Source organism: Myiozetetes cayanensis, unplaced genomic scaffold (genome assembly GCF_022539395.1).
Source record: "Myiozetetes cayanensis isolate MyiCay16 unplaced genomic scaffold, myiCay2020 scf7, whole genome shotgun sequence".
Taxonomy (NCBI): Eukaryota; Metazoa; Chordata; class Aves; order Passeriformes; family Tyrannidae; genus Myiozetetes; species Myiozetetes cayanensis.
The window spans coordinates 42262949-42283651 of record NW_026087964.1 but is presented as its reverse complement, the minus strand read 5'-3'; positions in this window follow the sequence as shown (position 1 = coordinate 42283651).

Here is a 20703-nt window from a genome sequence, read left to right as displayed (position 1 = left end):
AGATAAAAGTTTGATTAAAGACAGGTGTAGCACTTTGCACTTCAGAAGAAGTCAAATTCTTTGCTAGCTGGATGGAATTAAAAACCTCGTGAGCATGTGAGCATGATTTTTATATGAATGGAAAATTACTGTCTTAGCAGTACTTCAGCAAAACATTTGGGGGTTCTAGAAGAATGTGGACCAAATGTGAGCTGTCAGTGTGATGCTGCTACAAAAGCAAAGCAGGACTCAGAGATACACTAACAGCATTGTTGTCTGTCTTCTAGCAAGTGTTCCTGAAGAGGCAAAAGAAACTGTCATTCAGGAGGAAGAATGTAATACATTGCCTAGAAAATTTATCCTCATCTCCATTAAATATAAAATTTCCCTCCTCCCGTGATCAGATGATGGTGGGATTTCTTTGGCTTACAGAGGTTGGACAGGTAAACTATGGATGTCTTCACATCTCTTCAATCCTGTGAAATAAAATCACAAGAATCTTATTAAAAAAATGATTCACAGTAAAAATAAATGTAAACCTGCATCTTTAACAGCAGACATTTAAACAGTCACAGGAAAACCACACCAGTATGGTTTGAAGAACACTTTGTCCCGTGGACTTCTTGAGTCAAGACCAAACAGTCTTTATCTTCAGTTCCATCTGCAGATTCTGGTCTTCCTGCAGGGATTTCTTCAGAACTGACTGCGAGGATAACAGCTTGCTCTGTGTGCACCTTTCCTGGCAGATCAAACTGTTCTATGTAGAAAAATGGCAGGTTTATGGTGCTTCAGTAGGAAGGGTGTTTTTTGATCAAGTACATTTTTTCTGGATCACTGTGCTAAAGAAGATGTTTTTCTTGGTTGACATTGCATAGATATAACAATGAGAGGGAGAAGGAATTCCTGTGACACTAACAGTTCGCCTTTTGGGCAAAAGGTGTGTTGCAAGCCCATTGTCTACTGCTTTATTTACCTGGCAGTGGAAAAATTTTCCCCTTTTAATGGCAATAAACCTTAAAAAAACCCCACAACCACTTCTGTATAAGCTGCAGAAGACCAAGATGCAGACCTGTGTCTTGAAGTGGGGGAGGGCTATGAATTGACACCTTCCTTGAGAGTCAGACCTGCAAGGCTCTTAGGCATGGTGTAGGAGCAGCAGGATGCTCTCAGTGACATCACACGTCCCAGTGTTCATTATTACTCTTGTAGCAGCTCCAGGAGCTGATGTGAGTGTCTCGGATCTGTTTTTTACCTGAGATATGGTATGCCATATATTCATCTGTAGAAAGGCTGTGGGTGAAAATCTGGGGTGAAGTGTAGGTTACTCTCTGGCTGAAGTAAAGTTTGAGTCCTGACTGTCTGTGCTCACACATAGATCAGCCTGGAAATGCACTCAAACCAGATTAAGCCGATGAGGCATTTCTGTTAAAATTTATGAGCCTCTTCAAGCTCCCAGCCCATTCAAAATTACTGCATTGCTTCACCTTTTCTAATGTGAAGCCATGAAAATACATTGGCAGCATCAGCTAGAACATCTTCCCTGGCAAAGCAAGAGAGGGATGGCAGCAGATACCCAAACACCTGAGTCTTGCATCAGCCAATCTGTGGTGTAAATATTTCTGCTCCAGCCAAGCAGAGATGTGTCCACTGAGGTCAGCTCTGAGTTCAGCCCTTGGTGTGCCATCACGGGATGGCAAAACCCAGGCAGGGCACCTCCCCAAATCCTCTTGTTTTTCAGGGAGGCAAGGGCCTTTCCTTGGCTCTCCCTCATTGCCACAAGAGGGCTCTGGAAAAGCAGCCCAGCAGCCCTCAACAAGCAAATGTGCCCTCCAGTTTGGACCTTTAAGCTGGGCTACACACTTGGAGGAGTCTGTAGAAAGGCAGCTGAGATTAGGTTGGCTAGGAGCAATATATTGGCAAGGCTCTGGAATAATCCACCAATTTTACACCTGCTAGGTGTCCACACAGGTGTTGCATGTCAGGACAGTAGTAGAATCAGAGTGGCTTGAGTCAGACAGAGGAGTCAAACAGAGGTGTTAGTGCCTGCAAACAGGGACTTTACACAGGAAATCTAGAAGAAACCATCCAGGGTGGAGACCCTGGCTTCTCAGGCCTGATGCTATTTGTTCTGCAGTGGTTTGGCTGCAGTTCTCCATTTCCACACACAAGCCATGGCTTAGAAATGTTATGTTCACAGCTCAGACAGCGAGGCCACAGCTGGGCTTTGACTGTTCTTATGCCTTTTCTTCTGGAGATTGATTTCACAGAGCAGCCAAGGCACAGACCAATATCTGGCTGCACTGGACTTCCTCACCATGGCAGGACAATATGTTGAATGATGACTTATGCACCCATGGAGAAGAAGCTTACACCTAGGTGACTGTAGTATGGTCTAGGGCAGGAAGGAAATATGCACCAGATGCCATTTTAGGAGTATGAGTTTGGGAGAGGAAAATATATCCTTTCTTTCTCAACCTTCACACTCCAAAAGTAGGAGAAACTTGGATTAAATAAGTGATTTAAAGCATATGCATGTCACTCTCCTTCCTGTGTCTTGAACACATCAGAAGATGTAATGAAGTCATAAATTTGATACTTAGGTGGAATACTGAAATTGAAGACAACAAGTTCTTTTTCTCACTTCTCCCCATTGTAATTTAGTTCAATTCACTCATTCTATAGTAATTTAAGTAAATGACTGGGAAATTATGAGCTCTTTACTGAACACCATATTGTGGTGATGAATTCATTCAGCTTTTTCTTGAATGTCACAGATGTTTGCAACAAATGAAAGCCCAGAGTGAGGTGGACTCGCTCACTAGAGACATAGGCTGAAGAGGAGAAATTCCCCTCACTGTAGAAGTTCCTCTTCACTCAGCAGACTTAAAACTATTTTCAAACCCTTTAAGCCAGGTGTATTGGGGGAAATACCAACCAAACAGGATGACGTGACCAAAGATAACTTTGCATGCAGAGTTGTTTAAGAAAAGCTCTTCTGTCATGTCCCAAACTGGTATCGTGAATAAGATGATGGACAGAGGAGGAAGATGATGGATAGAGGGAATGAAGGCAGGCAAGAGAAGGAGGGAGTCTTGAACACAAGACATGCTGTCTAGATGATCTTAAGACATCAGAAAGTGTTTGGAGCAGCACAGGGACAGACCATATCTCAGCAGTGGCATCTCAGGAAGATGAGCTGAGAATGAGACCTCCTTCAATCGTCATGGAAGTTGATAGGAAGCTTTCCACTGAGTAATGCTGTTGTTTGTGTCACCTACAACATAAAACCTGCAAGGTTAGAAGGAAGCCATTCTCATGAGTTGGAAAACTAGCCACAAAATCACCATCTCTTTTGGAGCAGGGAACTTCCCCTTCAGAGGCATGGCCTCTGGGATGCCTTGTTAAGGAGCAGGTTGGTGAGAAGAAGGGACAGGTTAACTCTTCAGCATTTCAGCATCCTGTGTCATTCTGAGAGCTGTGTTAAATTGCTCCCTTCTCTCTTCTCTGAGGTTTTCCTGTGGCTAATTAATTACAGAGAGAATTCAGAGGCCTTTGTGGGTAGTTTGTCAACTTTGTGCTATGACTCAAGAGGAGTGAACCTCAACGAGTCCTGGAATGTGGGCTGGGCTCCGTGAGGCATTCCCAAATTTGGTAGTTCATCTGGATTTGGCTGGGACACTTTGCATCCTCTCTGTATGGCCAGTCCATCTTGCTTTCGAGGCAGCACATAGCATGAATCACGCAGCAGGCAAAGAGAGCGGTGGCAGCCATCATGGTGTCCCAGGGACCTTGAGCTGTTTTCGTGTTCACCAAACCGGTGCAGTATTGCAGCATCTTTCTTCTGGCTTGCCCTTGACATGGTAAAGAACAGCAATGGACAGAGAAATTCAGGGTGTGATTCTTCCTTTCTTTCTATTTTATCTACAATAACAGTGGTGACAAGAATATGAAAACCCAGACTTGACATAAATATTCTCCTTCTTTCCTAATAACCAAAAGACTGAAGAGATAGCCTAGTATGAGCATACCTTTGACCTCCAGACTTCACTGTAAAGTCCAAGACTACACAAAACATTAGCCTAGAAAAAGCCATGTCTTTCCAAACAACTGGTGCGTTTTTTGTCATGACATGGGTTCATCTCCTTACCATCTGTTCAGAAGCCATTTCTCCAGGAAGGGTTTCCTCCTGCTTCTATATAATCTTGTAGCTCAGGCTCATGGCATTGCCAGTGTGGAAATTCAAAATACTCAATGTTCAGCTTGCAGGTGTTTGGTCATAACTCACCAAGTATCCCCTGGGGAGAGGCTGGCTTATTTGAAGAACCTCAGGTCTGTGGGCAAGCTCAGGTTGTTTCAGCAGGAACTGGTCTTATTGTGGTTTATTACTATGCAGTGAGCTGGAAGAAATGATGGGTGACTTCAGTGACCGATCATACAGGCTAAATAACAAATGCACTGGCACTCAGATGAAGTTGAGGGTCCACTGCTGGGTACACATCTAGCAGATACTGGAGAAAAAAATAGGTTTGTAGATAGTTCACAAGCAGCAAATTGGTGAAATTATGCCAGAGGGAATTCAGCAAGCCCCATTCCTTGTCTCCCCCAATTACTTGAACAACGCAGTCTATGTTACATGTGTTTGCCTTCTGCCCTGCTTACACCATTGCATAAATCCAGCTATGTGAAACAGTCTTAAAAAGGAAAAGATTATAAGAAACTCAAATTAAATAGCTGGTGTGTGAAGGAAATAAGGATGTTTAAGGATCAATATTAGGGCTTTGGGAGTAATTCTCATTTGGGGGCTTCTGTAATTTTGGTGCAGTATAAAACAATCTTTTATATGTGAGATTTTTGGATGTGTTTCCGTCTTGAAATTTTTAGTCTTGGACCTCAAAATCACAAATAGGAAAGAGAGGTGACAACGGGAGGCTTAAAACAAGAATGAAAATGTGTTTGTTTGTACCAGCAGTCAGCTTCCAGGCTTTAGATTCAGCCAAACCCTGACCATCTCTCTGAGCAGACTTCAGCTGACAGTCACTGCTGATTTGGGCTAGTTGTGGCTGTACTGTTTGCACATGGTAGGGCTCGAGTAAAATCCCAGTTCTCTGTATGCTCTTGGCTGCCCTTTCCCCATGACTGAGCTTTCTCACAGGAGCCAGGACTTTTCCATCTTTTTCATACTTGACTTACTTGTGGGATCCTGGAGTTTGCGAGACAGATCCCTGTGACTTCTCACTTGAGAGTGCAAGTGTGACAGTCCCTGGGGAAACAGGAGCACAAGACTTGGATAAAGCACCAGCAAGAGATGGTGATGCTGGTGTGCATGGAACGGTGGCTGACATTTGAATGTACGAGTGCAGAAGCTCATGTCTGAACCCTGAACCTACTTTCCAGTTTCCTTTTAAGGATGATTTACAAAAGCCTTTGAATGGAATGGCATTGTCAGAGGGCCATTTCAACAATGTGGCCTCATATTCAGCTTCTTAAGGTGCCAAGAGGATGGGATGGGAACTTGAATGTGTAAACAATCCATATGTTAGGGGAAGGTTGTGAACATGTGTTGGGCTTACTTTCCTGGTGCATAATTATTACAGATTTTTAAGTACCAGCGAGGTTGCACAATACCTTAATTACTGTGTTTAGATAAAGCCTGCTCATTGTAGGAGTCATACTCTCTGGCTCTACTTTCTCTTCAAGGTGTAATTTAAACTGTTGTTACTGAGGTGCATGGGTGGCCAGCATGCACCAAAGTTTTCTGTATGGTTCATACAGATCTTAAATGGGCGTTCTTCACCCTGCTTTTCAAGGTGCAGCACTTTGTGAGCTTGTGGCCTGTGAGTGTAAAAGTTGCCAATCCTTTGAAGTAGAAAGGAGGCACATCCTTATACATGTGGTGATTCCTATTACAGGCACCTTTTGGTTGTTTCCTCTTTGTATCTGAACCGTATGTGTTTCTGCACATACTTGTACTACCAAATCTGATTGGTATCCAAATTGTTAGGGGAGTAGAAGGAAATTTTTAGATGAATCTGAGCAAGATTCTAGGATGGTCCACTACAAATATATCTGGTACCTGGTGGTATACCTGAGTCAACTGTTTGTTTTTCCTTTGAAAGCCTGAATGAAATTAAATCAAAACAAAACAAAAAGACAGACAGAGAGAAAACAAATGGATTCAGTTTCACATAAACTCCATGATGCAGGTCTGGGAGAGGGGATCATTCCACCTGGCTTCAGGGATCTGCAATCTAAGGTTGGTGCCAACATAACTATTGGTAAGAAGGGGTCATTGTAGGAAGTCATTTCTGTGAACTTCCTCCCCTTTTCAGGGACTTGCCTCACCCAACAGCAAATCTTTTGCAGATGAAGAATTTACTGCCCTTATCCCTCCTCATCACAGTCTTCAGTAAAATTAAATGTATAAACCAAAGAACCTTATTCTTGTTTCAATCCCTTAACTCCACGCTGAGGATGCTGAAAGAAGGTATCTGAAAATGAAGGATTGTCAGGTCGTTTCTCACTTCTCAGCCTTGGGGAGCAAGTGGACAGAGCTGTGTCTAAGGAATTTTGGCAGGGGGATCAGTAGGCAAAAAGGAATGCAAATGAGCTGTGGCAAACACCTCCTCATAGAGATACCCATGGCTGGAGTATCTGCGTTGGACCTCAAGGACGTATTCCAGCTTCTCTCAATCACATCAGTGCAGTCAGCCACAAATAGACTCAGCCACATCTTAGGCTCAGTCAGAGGAGCTTAATAACCACAGTTTTGTTGCTTTCTCTGTAGCCAGTCCATGCTCAGATCCCAAAATGGGCCATTTCTTAGACCACAGCCAGGTAGGAGTGATTCCCTTTGGGGCTCCTCACTAGGAATATGCCTTCTAGACCCTACTGCATGGTATAGACCTAAATAAAACATTGGTGTCTCACATCATCTCATGCTGTTTGCTTAGCTGTCTCTTCCCTCAGCTATGTTTCTTCTAGCTGAATGAATAAACAAAGCCACCCAGTTTAAATGCCTGTGTTACAATTTTTATCTGAGCAGGAGAGTGTTTCCCAGTAGCTATAGCCACGTGCACAAGAGTGAGGACCTGTGGCAATTAGCAAGTATGGGGAGAGAATATTGGGTCATGTTGAGGCAGGTTTTTCAGTAATTGTAGAGGGGCAACAATTAGAAGAGGCAGGAGACTCATTAGATATGCTAATCCCCCAGAGTAGGCAGAGGATTGCAGAACAACCTTCCAGTCCAAATGATTGCTCATAGCTCATGGTGTGCCTGAAGTACAGTGAAAAAACCTCACCCTCTTCTGAGTGGCAACTCGTATGGTACACATCAGTGACGGGGCTGGGGGAAGCAGTGTGGGTCTCTGACTTTTAGTCACAGCACTCAGCTTCTGCAAAAGCAAAGGGATCCCAGAGCAAAGACTGCCATCAACACCTCCTCGATGATTTCATTTGTTCCTCTTTCCCTGGTCCCTTAGTCCCCAGCTCTGTTGCCCTGTGGTGACATTCACAAACTGCAGTGCTGGTAGGTCTCACAAGCAGGGCAGATGCAGTCAGCTGGGATATGAGAAGAAGATGATGTACAAGAAAGATGCTGAGGGAGCTGGGCATGCTCAGCCTGGAGAAAGGAAAGATGTGTGTAGTGGAGGGGTCTAGGTGCTGTCTCTGCCAAATGGGGGACTACAAGAAAGATAGAGTCAGACACTTATCCATGCTTAATGAAGACAAGTCCCTCAGCCCTTCAGTTCTCTCCACATACGCTACATGCTTCAGGCCCTGACCATCTTGGTGGCCTCTGTTGGACTTGTTCCAGTTTATTGAAACTTCTCTTGCACTCAAAACTGGACACAGCCCTTCTGATGCTCCTTTATCAGTGTGAAGCAGAGAGGAATAATAATTTCTCTCATTCTGCTGGCTGTGCTTTGCCAACATTAGCTGAGAGGCAGTTGGGCTTCATCGTTGTGAAGGCACTCTGCTGAACCTGTGCTCCACTTCTTGTCCACCAGGACCCTCAGGCCCTTTTCTGCAGAGGTGCTTCCCAGTCTGTCCTGGTACAAGGGGCCAAGTGTAGGAGTCATCTCAGGTGTAGGAGTCTGCCCTTGCCTTGGTTTAACTTCGTAAAGTTGCTGCTGGCACAGTATTCCAGCCCATTGCAGTCCCCCTGAATCACAGCCCTGCTTGCCTGCCAGCATGTCAGCTGCTCCCCCTCAGCTTGGTGCCATCCTTGAAACTGGAGAGAATATGCTGGGTCTCATAAATCCTGCTGATGAACAAGATGGCTTATGTATTGGTAGCCCCTAAAAACACAGATCTACAAGAGGTAATAAATATGCCTTTAGAACAAACTTTTTTTTTTTTCCCCACAAAGCAGGAAGAAATATCTATCTTCTGGAGGTATGTTAAAAAAAAACTACTTAGATTTTTTCAGAGCCACAGGATCCTGAGGCCTCAGGGTTTCAGATGTTGTAGGAAATGACATGAGACCTCATTACATGTTAACAATTAGGCTTATAGTTTAACTACATGCCTTTTGCTATTTTCTAGTTTTATAGTCATCTGCTCTTAGTGGGATTACTATATATCCTGAATATATTGCACATGGGCTACAGTGATGCGCAGTGGGGTCACAGGAAGGTGAAAGCTGTTTACCATGCCACTGCCCTGACCAGAACTGGTTCCTGTGATTTTCACAGGACAGGTGGTTTTTTTGTTCTCCATGAAAGAGTTTTCTGGGAAGTGTCAGTGCTGCTGTTTTGAAACTTCAGTTCCTGGGGATCTTTGGTCTCTTTTTGTTAAGAAAAAGTCTAGTATCACCAATGGGCTTGTTCATATCCCTCTACAAAAGTAAGATGCTGGTTCATGGTAAAGCTAATGAGGGGTACTCTACCAAGGACATTCCAAAAGGAATTGTCTTTGCATGCCCTGGGATGCACTTCATCAGTGTCTGAGGCACTGGCCACAGTTAGGACTGCTGCATGAAAAAGACAAGCAAAACTAGTGCTGAAAAGAAAGATGTGAAGCACACTTTGCTGGAGCATTGGTGGTTGACCACAGCTAAGTATGGAGGATGATGCTGCACTTATGGATGCTAGCAAGTTTCCTAAGTGCCTGGCTGGCACATCTAGACCAGAGTTAAACACATGTGGAGTCAGGAAGGAATTTCAAGTCAAACTGGATAGCAAAAGCAGGATGAGGATATTTATTGTTTTGCCTTCTGTTACAGGGATGTGGTCTATTTACTAGGCACAAATGGGAATTCCACTTAACAAATTTCTCCCCCTTGCAGGCACTGAGGGCATTGGCAATAACCTTCCTCTCTCTTGCTGTCTTCCTCGAGTAGGAAATTTTGTTGCTTTTGAGGTAGGTTCTTTGGGTAGAGAATCTTAAGCTGTCTTAAGAGCATTGGAGTTGCTCTACAGCTCATGGAGTGCAACCCTGTGTTCCTATGAGGACTGAATGATTCCTCAGTGGTTGCCTCTGACTGCAGGAGGCTGGATTAGGCAGCCCTAGGGCTCCTGCTGTACATCTACATCAAACCAAGCAAAGCATATCACACTCTTGTATAATGGACAAGTGCAGCTCTTCAGAATCAACATCAGAAAAAGTTATGTCTTAGGGGGTCCCCAAGACCAAGCTACCAAGATCCACTGCCAACCCTTGCTGAATTGCTGCAACAAGAACAAGAAGTACCTTTGGCTATCTCATTACAAGCATATAAACTGTTTGCAAAGTTTTGTCCTGGGCTCTAGACCATTTCCCAGCTGTCTGATGACCTGACTGGAATGAAAATTTTAATGGCCTCTAGAAGAGATCTTCTCACAGATTTTGTCCAGATGGAGTGACAAACGTGTTACAGCACGCGTAAGCCCCCTGTGTTTCGGAAGAGAAACGTGTATGCCACCAGGTTTCCAGACTGACAGTTCCCAGTCTGTCTGCACATCCTCATCACCAAAAAAAAAAAAAAAAAAAGGAAAAAAAAAAGCCCAGATGCTTCTTTGAAAGGCAAACAGGTATATGGCAGACTCCATCTTGTGCAATACCTAATAGAAAGTCTGAGCCACCTCCCAGAAGATGAGTGTCATGTCTCCCCACCTTTGATAAAACATTGTTGACAAATAGCAGGTTTGCCATAATTAGAAGCATAATAATTAGGAAGTGCAGCTCAGAACCAATTCAGGCGTCTAACTCTCTCCAGCTGCTATTAAAGCTGATGTCTCAGGCAATCAACTGCAAATGGGTATTATTTTCTAATTGAATCCACAGCTCCCTACATGTGAGATGTGAATGAATGAGGTAAACACACGTGCAGCCAGCAAAACTCGCAGCTAGCTGTAGTCCCTTCAGTGCCACTAACATGGCCCTCATTCATCCCAAAAGCTGTGGGGACCTTGCTACAGTTTTCCAGAGGCCTCAGGGTCCAATACAGTTAGCTAGGGAAATTGCACCTACTTTCCTTCTGATGTTTCGATTAAGGGCCTGCTTGAAGCTGCATGGATATTCTGCAGGCACGGGGGACTTCAAAAAATATCTGCAAGCCATGCAAAAGGACTGAGCTAGGAAATATGGAATAGCTATTCCAGCCTGACAAATCACTCCACCTGCTTTATCTGGTCTTCGCTGCAGCCTTCATTCTGGTGGAGGCTGTCCCGCCTTGTCAAAACTCTGTCAGAAAGGAACTTACAAGAGATGTTACAGTGTTGTAGTCCCATATCAAGCACTGTGGGGACATTAGCAGCACCAGACTGGTCTGTCCTGGTTGGAATACCCCAGACATTCCCCACAGGAAGTCTGCCAGTTCATTCTCCACATGTTAATGGACAGAGGTGTTAATCTTCACTCCTGATAGAGCTGTGATGCTTGTGTGGATGCAGGGCTGTGGGATTAATGTCACCTGACTCTGGCAAGTGCCTCATCCCTTCTGGGAGTGGTTTAGAGCACAGCTACCGTGCCTCTGGTATCCACCAGCATAACACAGTGATGTTTGAACAGGACAAAAAGAAATAGAATTACATGGCAGGGCAGCTTCTGAGCCATCATGTATAGTGTACCTTTCTCCCTTCCATGAGAAGTTCTCTGCTACCTTGTTTAGAAAATGTCTTGCTTTTCTTTCATCCTATATTTGTCTGATATCCATGTCCAACCTCAAGATTCTGTTTTGTGTTTGCCTATAAAATTATAAATCTCAGCTGTCAGAAACCTTCCTTCCATATGGATGTATGTAGATGCGTGAGGTCTCTTTCTAAGCTAAGCAGATGAGCCTCATCCACCTCCCATTGGGAGAGAGGTTATCCAGCCTGCATCCTACCATTCTTGCCACTTTCCACCTCAATGCTTTCTGTGAGTCAGCAAGCAGTGTGTGACTCAACGAAAATACACGTAGGGCAAAACAGCCACGAACTAAATTCAGTGCTTGCTAAAGAACATGCAGGTGTTATTCTGGGGATCAACAAACCTTCTAATGATGGTACTGGGTGGATTCTGGCCAGAAAGGTGTGCTGCGCTGAAGAAAGGTGGGAGGAGAGCCTGGAAGCAATGCAGCAAGATTTGGAAAGAAGAGTTGGCTCCACAGAGGAACATGAAGAGCTATTACAGGAGGACTAGGTCTGTCAGTACTCCTAAATGGGAGAGCTGCACATCTTGGGGGCAGTACAGTGGCTTATGCCTTGGAGTTGTGCTCTCCAGATCAGCTGTAAGGTGCTACCATTGCTCTGAAATGGTCAGAGACACCTAGAACCCATCCAGCTCCCACGGTACCATAGGGCCCTGCCAGGCTTGCTGAAGTCAAAGCACAGGGTGCCCTGTAAGCAGGGAACAGAGCCTGAGAAATCCACAGGAAAACCCTTTTCGTTTAGAGGCAAGCAAGTCAATATAGAGAAAGACATACAGAAACAGCTGTTTTGGTGAGATACTGGTGTAAAGGAGCTGATGCAATCACCTCAGCACAGTTCCTCCTGGCTTGTGTGAGTGTTTCCTCAACACGAGGCATACATTCAGAGGGCAACACCACTCCCTTCTCTACCCTTCCCATGCCCAGGAGCACTTCTGACCGTGAGAAAGTTCTGACATGCAAAGAAGACTCCTGTAACAACGCCTTGCTTGCTGTCAGCTGAAAGCAAGTGACACCCTCTCTAATGACTAGTTTCAGAAAGAAAGCAAATACACAAGGATGCACTCACCTGTCCCAGGTGATCACTGCTGTCTCCCACGGGTGAAATTGCTGGGGTTTTTCAACATACCTGTTGCTAGCCGTATCACCAAGGTGAAGTCACACTCCTAGCTGGGGGATCAGAGGGACCTTAGGGACAGGTGCTGCTCTGAACATTATGCATCTGGGCACTGCTGTGTACCACGGGGATATTTCCCAGAGACTTCCCAGTTCTTTGGTAGAAAGGTGCAAAATGCCTTCAAGACGATCCACCAGTGGGAAATGGAGCAAAAAGCAGCTCCAAATGTTTCTTTTCCCCTGTTTTTTGATGTTGCTGCCCCATAGACTAGAGTACACATTGAAGTCCCTAATGCCACCTTTGCTGCCTGTCCCCCAGTACTTGGTGAATTGCCCATGGGAGGCTCTGCCTGGCAGAATGTGAGAGAGCCACGTTGCACATGTGAGGGTGGTTTAGTAGCCTGGCTTGTAGCATCCAGAGGGAGTGTCTGCCTCTGTCGATAGCATTTCCAAAGAAAGGAGCCAAATCCACCCACATGGGTCACGGAGACTCTGTCTTTCTGCCACATGCCTTCCCTCTCGCCCAGCCCTGGCAGGGCCCTGTTGTTCCTCACGTGTTGCCCTGTGTGAGGAGGAGACCCGGCAATGCCTGTCAGGCTCTGCAGCCCATGGATCTGCCTTCAGATCCAAAATATCTGTCCAATCCAGCCATTCTGGGAGAAGGACTTGGATTTGGTCTTTGATTTGGTTTGATGGGAGGAGTGGGAATTGTAAAGTCAATCCAAAATCTGTAAAGTACCATAATGGGAACAAGAGGATATATTTAAAAAAACAAACAAACAAACAAACAAACAAAAAAACACCCACCAAAAAACCCACAAAAACAAACAAACAAAAAAACCCCAACCAAAACCCAAAACCAGTTGCAGGCTTGTGGTTAATGAAAAATACAAAATAGAATGGAGCTTTCTGGTCAAATTTTGTGATTTTTTTTTTCTCTGTTCTTCAGACTTCCTGTGTTTGTTTCCCCTATGGATACAGCTTTGTGATTCTCTGTAGAAATAAAATCATTGTCATTTCAGCATCCTCTCCAGATGCTGAAATCCCCCCCTCCCCGCCCGCCTTTGCTCCATCCTCAGAGGTTGGTAGGCACTTGTAAAACACAGAGAGTTGAGAGTGAATGCCAAGCAGCTGACTTGCAGTGTTTATTCATCTTCTCAAAACCTGAGGCTTTTAAAGAGATCTTCCTTCAGGTCTTCCAGCAATCCCCATGTGGCTTTTCTTGCTTTGGGTGTGAACTCAAAAAAACTCTTCTTTTAGGCAGGGTGTATGTGCTTTGAAGCTAAACCAATAATTACCTTAAGGGTTTAAAGTGCTGATCTTATTTCCGCAGAGGGGGCCACACATATGTACAGAGTCAGTCAGGAGTGTGGGCTGGAACAGAGACCATAGAAGTGGCCAGGCAAAGCAGTGCAGAAATCTCAGCTCACAGCAGAAACCTCTCCCTCTCCCTTAGATCCAGATACAGCAATGTCCTTAACTATGAGTTTAAATTAAAGCATCTGTGTCAATTAAAGACAAACCCATGCTCTAATGAGCTGCAAACCTTGGTCCAGCAGAAGTCGGAGTTGCATGTCACACTGCTCTCTGCTTTCCAGAGAAAGCAGCACATAGGGCAAGAAAATCCTCAGTATCAGAGCACAAAACTGTGTAAGATCTCAGCATCCCTGTTTCTTGGTTTAATTTGGCTGAGAAAATACAAGTGAAAAAGTGAGAAACTGTTGAGCATGACATCCAGGGCCTGTTTCATTGCTTCCCCCATCTTCAGTGCATCAGCTATTATGGCAACTGGGACCAGTTCCTTGAGACTGGAAGAAAGCACGTGCCACTCCTGTCTTCAGGAAGTTATGGGGAACTAGAAGCCAGCCAGCCTCACCTCAACTAATCCTGGAAATAATTTTCAGGCTCATGAAGGACAAGAAGGTGATCAGGAGTAATCAGCACAGACTTACAAAGGGGAAAGGGTTCTTGACCAAGCCACTAACCCTCTGCAATGAAGTGAGGGCCAGAGCAGGGTGCCATACCAGCTGTACTGCTTGTGAGCTCTGCCATGTCACTTGTTTGCATGACTTGTGTATCTTTGTGTGACAGAGAAGGCAATGCTGGGACCAGCTAGTAGTAGAACCCAAGGGATGAGACTTGAGATGTTGATGCTGTGGGGAACTGCTCGCAAAGGGCAGGGCCTTCCCTTCACTCATTTTGCAGTGAACATGAATTGTTCATCTCCACTTTGCCTCCCCGACACCTTATTCCTGGGGCTGGGGCATGACTGCTGCTCTGATGTGTGCTCTGGCAGTGGCAGCAGTTCATCATGGGAAGTGGAGCAGTGCTTGGAGGTGCTTTTAGCCAGATGGACTTGAGGAGAGCAGACTGGTAGGAACTTTCCCAGGGGACTTCCAAGATGCCTACAAGCTCGTCAGACAGCTCCTGATGGCTGTTTGCCTGCAAGAAAAACTAGCCAGCTGCTGCATCTCAATGATTTTACTGCTCCAGTGTCAGTTGTTTCTTCCTTGTCTTTCAAGCACTTCTCTCCATTGAGTGGCTTTCCTGAAAGGATGACAGGTTTTCTCCTGTGGTGGAGAAACCTGGGTATCCTCTGCCAGCCCCTTCCCAGGCTGTGCAAGGAACCTGAGACACGCACACAGAGCAGACTGACACCAGTTCAGCCTCTTCTATTTGGTGAAAAGAAAGTGAAACATCACACCAGACTGGGGTTTAGCCTTCTTGCTGGGCACAGAAGAACCGCTCCTGCAGGTGAAGGAGTGACTTTGTCCACTTGGGTCCCTCAAAACTTAGAAACTTTCCTATTATCCCACATTAAGCAACAAGTCCTGGCTTTGTTTTGAGAAGTTCTTTCCTCTCAGGTACCCTGTCCTTGCAAGGCCATTAGCTGGGGCATCCTGCACTTTTGCTGATTTACTAGACAAGGTTTTGGAGCTAAATTACTGGTTCTGTGCTGTCTTGACAGCAGCACGGTGGCACTGAGCAGTGTTTGCCTGCAGATTCAAGGGACGTGGATGGCACTTAGTTTATGTTTTATTTTTCTGGCTTTCAATTGATTGAATCTAGTGAGAACAAGGATGCTGTTACCTGTCCTGAATGCTGAGCTGGCAGACCAAGCTGGCTTCACAGATCTGGTATTTTTCTGCTTCCTCTAGAGAACGTGATCTGGCAGTGGTGGTGCTTAAACAGCATCAGCCAGAGAAAAGACAGTGCAAGAGACAGCTTTTGTGAAACAGCCTATGACCCACATTGGAGCCTGCTACAGAGATGGGAGGTGTCCAGGATCACCACGTTTAGGATCATGTTTCTGTTTTTTCTTTCACAGGCACAGTAGTGCATACACAGAAACTTGTTATACAGGAAGCAATGTCCCTAGCACTGTCAGACTTGCTCCATTACCAAATGACAGCACATATGACCCACACGCTCGATCCCATTCGTGCAATTCCCAAAAAAATCCCAAGCATTTTCACTGGGAAGGAACTGTTCATACTTCAGCTGAAAGGACAGAGATGTTTCGGGCAGAAGTAAGGGTGTTTCAGAGCTGGGAAGAATTATCCCATGAAAAAACCATCCATTTTGACATCACCCCCACCACCCTTATTCTGACAGAGAAAACAGGCAACGAATGCCATGTTGAACAGTGGAGTCAGCTGGTCCCACATTTCTCAGCAGGTATCATTTTTTCCAGTCCTGGACTTCATTTTGAAGAGTTCAACGAGGTGAGAGCACGCTGAAATAGACATTGATGATAAAATAAAGAGGAGGTTGTACACCACAGCATAGGCAGCCACTCCAGAGACTGGTCACCTGTAAAAAGGTAAAAGAGGCACTTCTAACGCTATATGATAGATACTCCATCTTCAAGGAGGCAGTCTATCTCAAAAGTGGGCCTAGAGATAAAATCCACTGATGCAGCCAAAGACAGTGCTGGACTTAAAAAGATCATGTAATTTACCCTTGATTTCTTTTAATTTGCTTTACCTGGAATGGAGGTAGTTACTGCAGGTATAGTCCGCTAGGGATTCATGAGGTGCCAATCTTTCCATACTGCTTTCTCAGCTGCACTCAACCAAGCAAAAATAAAGATGTGAACCTCAGGCAGGAGCCCTTTAAAAATACCTTCTCTCCCTTCACTTAAACAAGCATGCTCCCTGGTTGTTGCACATTACTGAGCATTCACCCACCTTCTTTCTCCAGCACTGATTTTCTCTACATTGACCAAATTCTGTGCAAAATTTTGAGTAAAATTTGCCTTTGTTTCTCAGGTTGTCCCACCCCCTCACTGCTTTTGAGTTGAATCCTGGGTTTGGGCACCCATTGCTTTTATGTCAACCCAGATGTTGTCCAGGTGCCTCGAAGAACTGAAATGTCTTAACTGAAATGAAAAACAACTTGTTCATTAAGAAGTCATGCCATATTTTACTTAAGACTTTCATGTAGCACCAAGATTTACTGCTGGAAATCACTGGCCCACCATATCCATCTTCTTTGTCTCATTTTGCATGTCAGGATCTTGAATCTTATCAGCAGGGCAGCTTGTGACAAAAATCTAAAGAGAGAGGTGGCAGAGCATATAACTGTAGTCTTTTTGTAAAAAAACAGCAATGTTTCATGCACATGGGAAACATAATTTTTCTGACAGTTAATTTTGGTATGAATCACAGCAAATCCTTTTTTTAATTTTCTGATTTTTCTGTTCAAATGTCCTTGCAGGATTTCTCTTGTACATGTCCCCCAAAGGCAGAGATATGGCAGTGACTGCCAGGACTTCAAACATGTGCTTACCCAGTGTTGGTTTTGGTGAAACTCTTGAGAACCAGAAGCGTTTCAGATTTCTTAGTAAATATACATTTTCCAATGAAGCTGAGTAGCCGTCTACATATACCTGAGGTGTCATTAGCACACACAAACACACCCATACACACTGATAATACTCAGGTACTCATACAGTAATTAGAGAGAGCTATTTTCAGATGCACAGAGATTTATTTATTACACCAGTGGAAAATAAAATAAACAACTATTAAGAGCAACCCAGTAGAGCTCTTTTAACTCTGCAGGAAATATTTGTTCTTTCTGACAGAAGGAGAGGTTTATACTAATGCTTAAGCCAGTCTCCTAATACAATCATTTTGCTTCGGTAGCTAATTTCCATGATACTTTTAGGGCCAAAGTTTTGCTGCTTAGGTTTCATTTTCTAGTGCACTCAACCTTTAGGGTAAATGTGGGCAGCTTACAGGCTTGTGAAGTTACAGAGTGTTTAGGCTGGCAGAGAGGTCTGGGGACCTCTCTGCCCCTCTTCTCCCTCACACCCTCACAGATGGGTCAGGTCTGATGGTGGATGGTCCTCAAGGATGGTTATGCCACCATGCCCTCAGGCCCTCAATCCGGGGCTGTCCTGCTCTCCTGCAGCAGATTTATTTCCCCCTACCTTGTCAGGGTTTGCCTTCATATCTTTTCCCAAATCTCAACTGGCCTCTCGAGCACGGGCTGTTCCCTTCTCTTCTAGATCTAGCAACTCTGACTGGACTGCCTTTCACCTCCTTTCTCTTGACTTTTTGGAGAGGAGCTATGAAGCTGTTGTAGCACAAGGCAAATTGCAGTCCACATCTATTCGAAAAAAGAAAAGCAAGGAATGTCAGAGAGACCACCACTGAAATCTGGTCAGTGGTGTGAAGATCTGAACCCAAGATGCATTTAATCTTCCACTTCTATCTGGGCAAGGTGTATTTTCGCATTTGGACAGCTCTGTACATAGCCTGATTTTTCTAATACGTGAATCATCTAGGTACGCTTGTTAAAAATGAGGTCATTTAATTGAAATGCTAAATATGGCCGAGGATTCAATTTCTATTTTTACCACATCTGTGTTTAGGACAAATAACATTTTTCCCTCTCTTGATGGTGAGCAGAAGGTTGGTCAGGACATATTGCATAGGAGTTTTTCTATCACTTAACAGAGTTTTGCTAGAGTTTTTCTACTACTTAACACTGACAGAAAATTCACTGCTCTGGTTTGCGTAAGCTCTCCATTACTGTGCTGTTGTTTCAACACTTCAAGCCCAGATTTCATTTTTGACTGTGAAAGAAACCAAATTGTATTTAAAAAAGAAAAGCAGAAGAGCACCTCAAACCTCATCTGTGTACACTCAGACCTGCCTGCTTGACTGTGCAGACCATATCTGGCAAATGGTGACCGAGGAGTCTGGGAAACCTGTGTGGGGAAAGAAAGCTGGGTGACTATATTTGTGTGACTCCTTTCTTCCTCACTCACTGAAAACACAATGCCTCTTGATGCAGAAGGTCTGCCTTGGTGTCAGAAATGGGTATGCATCTCTCGTGTTGTACAGAGGGGCTCTGCACCCAGGGAGGGGTGCATATCATCTCGGCCAATGTCACACATGCTTTTTGGTTGCATGGGGCATGTGCCTGCTGACTCTCAAGAAAGAACAAAAAAAAGATCAATAAAAGCTACAGACATCTAACCCAGTGCCTGAGATGCATGGGGAGAGACGGGTATCATCAAATTCAACATTTCCAGCCCAGATCCTCAGCACTTTACCGAGACCTTTCAGATCTGTCTAGATCAGTGGCAGGACCAAGACATCCATAGCAGATGGATGCTAAGCAGGAATTAATAAAATTGCCCTTAAGGAGGAAATGGTCAACAGGGTTTTGATGTTCTCAGAATGCAAATTTTTGCATTCAACAGCAGGAGTGTCTTAAATTCAATGGAAGCCAAACCCAGACAGCTCATTTGGGCAATAGTATTGGAGAAATCACAGGCCAAATGCTGAAGAGGGGTTTGCATAAAATGTAGCATCTGAAGCATGTGCAGCTTCCTCCCAGAGCTGAATATTCTGAAATCAAACCAAGTTCTGGAACTCAGATAAAACCTAAGTATCACATCTACTTGCTTCTGTGTGTCAGAGTGCAGATGGAGGGAGATGAGAGGACATGGACTTCTCTCCTGTCTGGGACTACAAAGTTACTTCCTTTTAACGTAGCTAGTTTCCTCTGCTTCTCTCAACAAGGATCTTTCCGATAAAGGTGACTAAGAGAAGATGCTAAGTAAAGGAACTGCTTGAATAGCTGGAAAGAGCAAAAGACCAAAGTGTTGGAGATGTCTTCCCAGGTTCTAGAAGTGATGCCTGGACACCAAAACTCATCATGACAAACCTGATCTGCACAGGAGTGATGATGAATCCTCTTTCTCAGAGAGAAGAGTCACTAAGACTTCGAATCATGATGCATTTCCTCTCATTCTCGTCTGTTCTGCGCAAATTTGCCCCTATCTATAAACCCTGTATATAACTCCTACTGTTGTGATCACAGGCATATGCAAATATGCAGATGCAGACAAACAGAAAATCCAGCCCTACTGCAGGTAACAGGAATTTCCACCCCAGCAACAGCAGCTTTATTAATTCACCAAATCACATTGGTTCAGGATTAATTACGCAAGCAATGATAGCATGCATGGACTCTACAAAGCTTGTTAATGATTCATGTGCATTTTAGCCTCTGGGAAGAAAAAATCAACAGGAGCTAGGGATGGTGCCTTCAAATCAGAGGGGCAGTTCAAGCAAAATGGCATAGCTTTCTGCCTCCTTCCATAAGCAATAGATCTTGCTCTGGAGGACTTCCATAGGGCTCATAGATACACTCCAAGATAAAAAGAAAACATTGTGGGTTTTTGGTGGTTTGTTTGGGGTTTTTTTATTATGCAATTTTGTTTGTAGTCTTACAACATTGCTACTTTTTCCTCACAGGCAGGAAGTCCTGTGTAGGTCTGTGTAGGTGTTTCCAACATCTCAAGCCCACACATTGACGAGACACTACTCAACCCATCCACCCTCTCTCTACTAAGGGCTGGGGAAAAAAATGCCTATCAAGAAGTAAAAGCATGAGGCTAACATGTTCTCTTATTATCCCAAGGTACTGTCCTGGCCTCCAGGTGTGTGGGACTGAGGGAGTTCCTGAAGCAGAGGCTCTGCCTTTGCAATTAATAGCCCTTGATGGATATTTCTGTCATGAATTTGTCTAATTTTTCTTTGAACTTGTGTGAGCTTTTGGCATGCACAACATCCTGTGGTTCAGCGTCCATGCATTAACTATGCACTGTGCAAAGACGTCCCTTCCTTGGAAACTGTCAGCTAGTGTCATTTACTTCTCCTGAGCCCTGAACCATTCGGGCTCATCAACATGTGAGCCAAGGAGCATAGGCCTAGGTGTGCTCTGAGACGCTTCTCCTACAAGAAATTAGCCACAAGCACACACACAAGAACCTCTGTTGGATCCAAGCTAAATTTTATACGGAAGGGAAAGTCAACATATTTTTAAGACAATTGATCAGTTTTGCCAGCTTGGATCTGGACATCACTGTGGGTGTGATTCAGTCAAGTGCTAAGACTGTGCATTGCTCTGAGTCTACATTTTTTCCTTTTGTGGTCCCACTGCCTAAGTCAGCTTTTGCAACAGGAATCAGCTTGTGG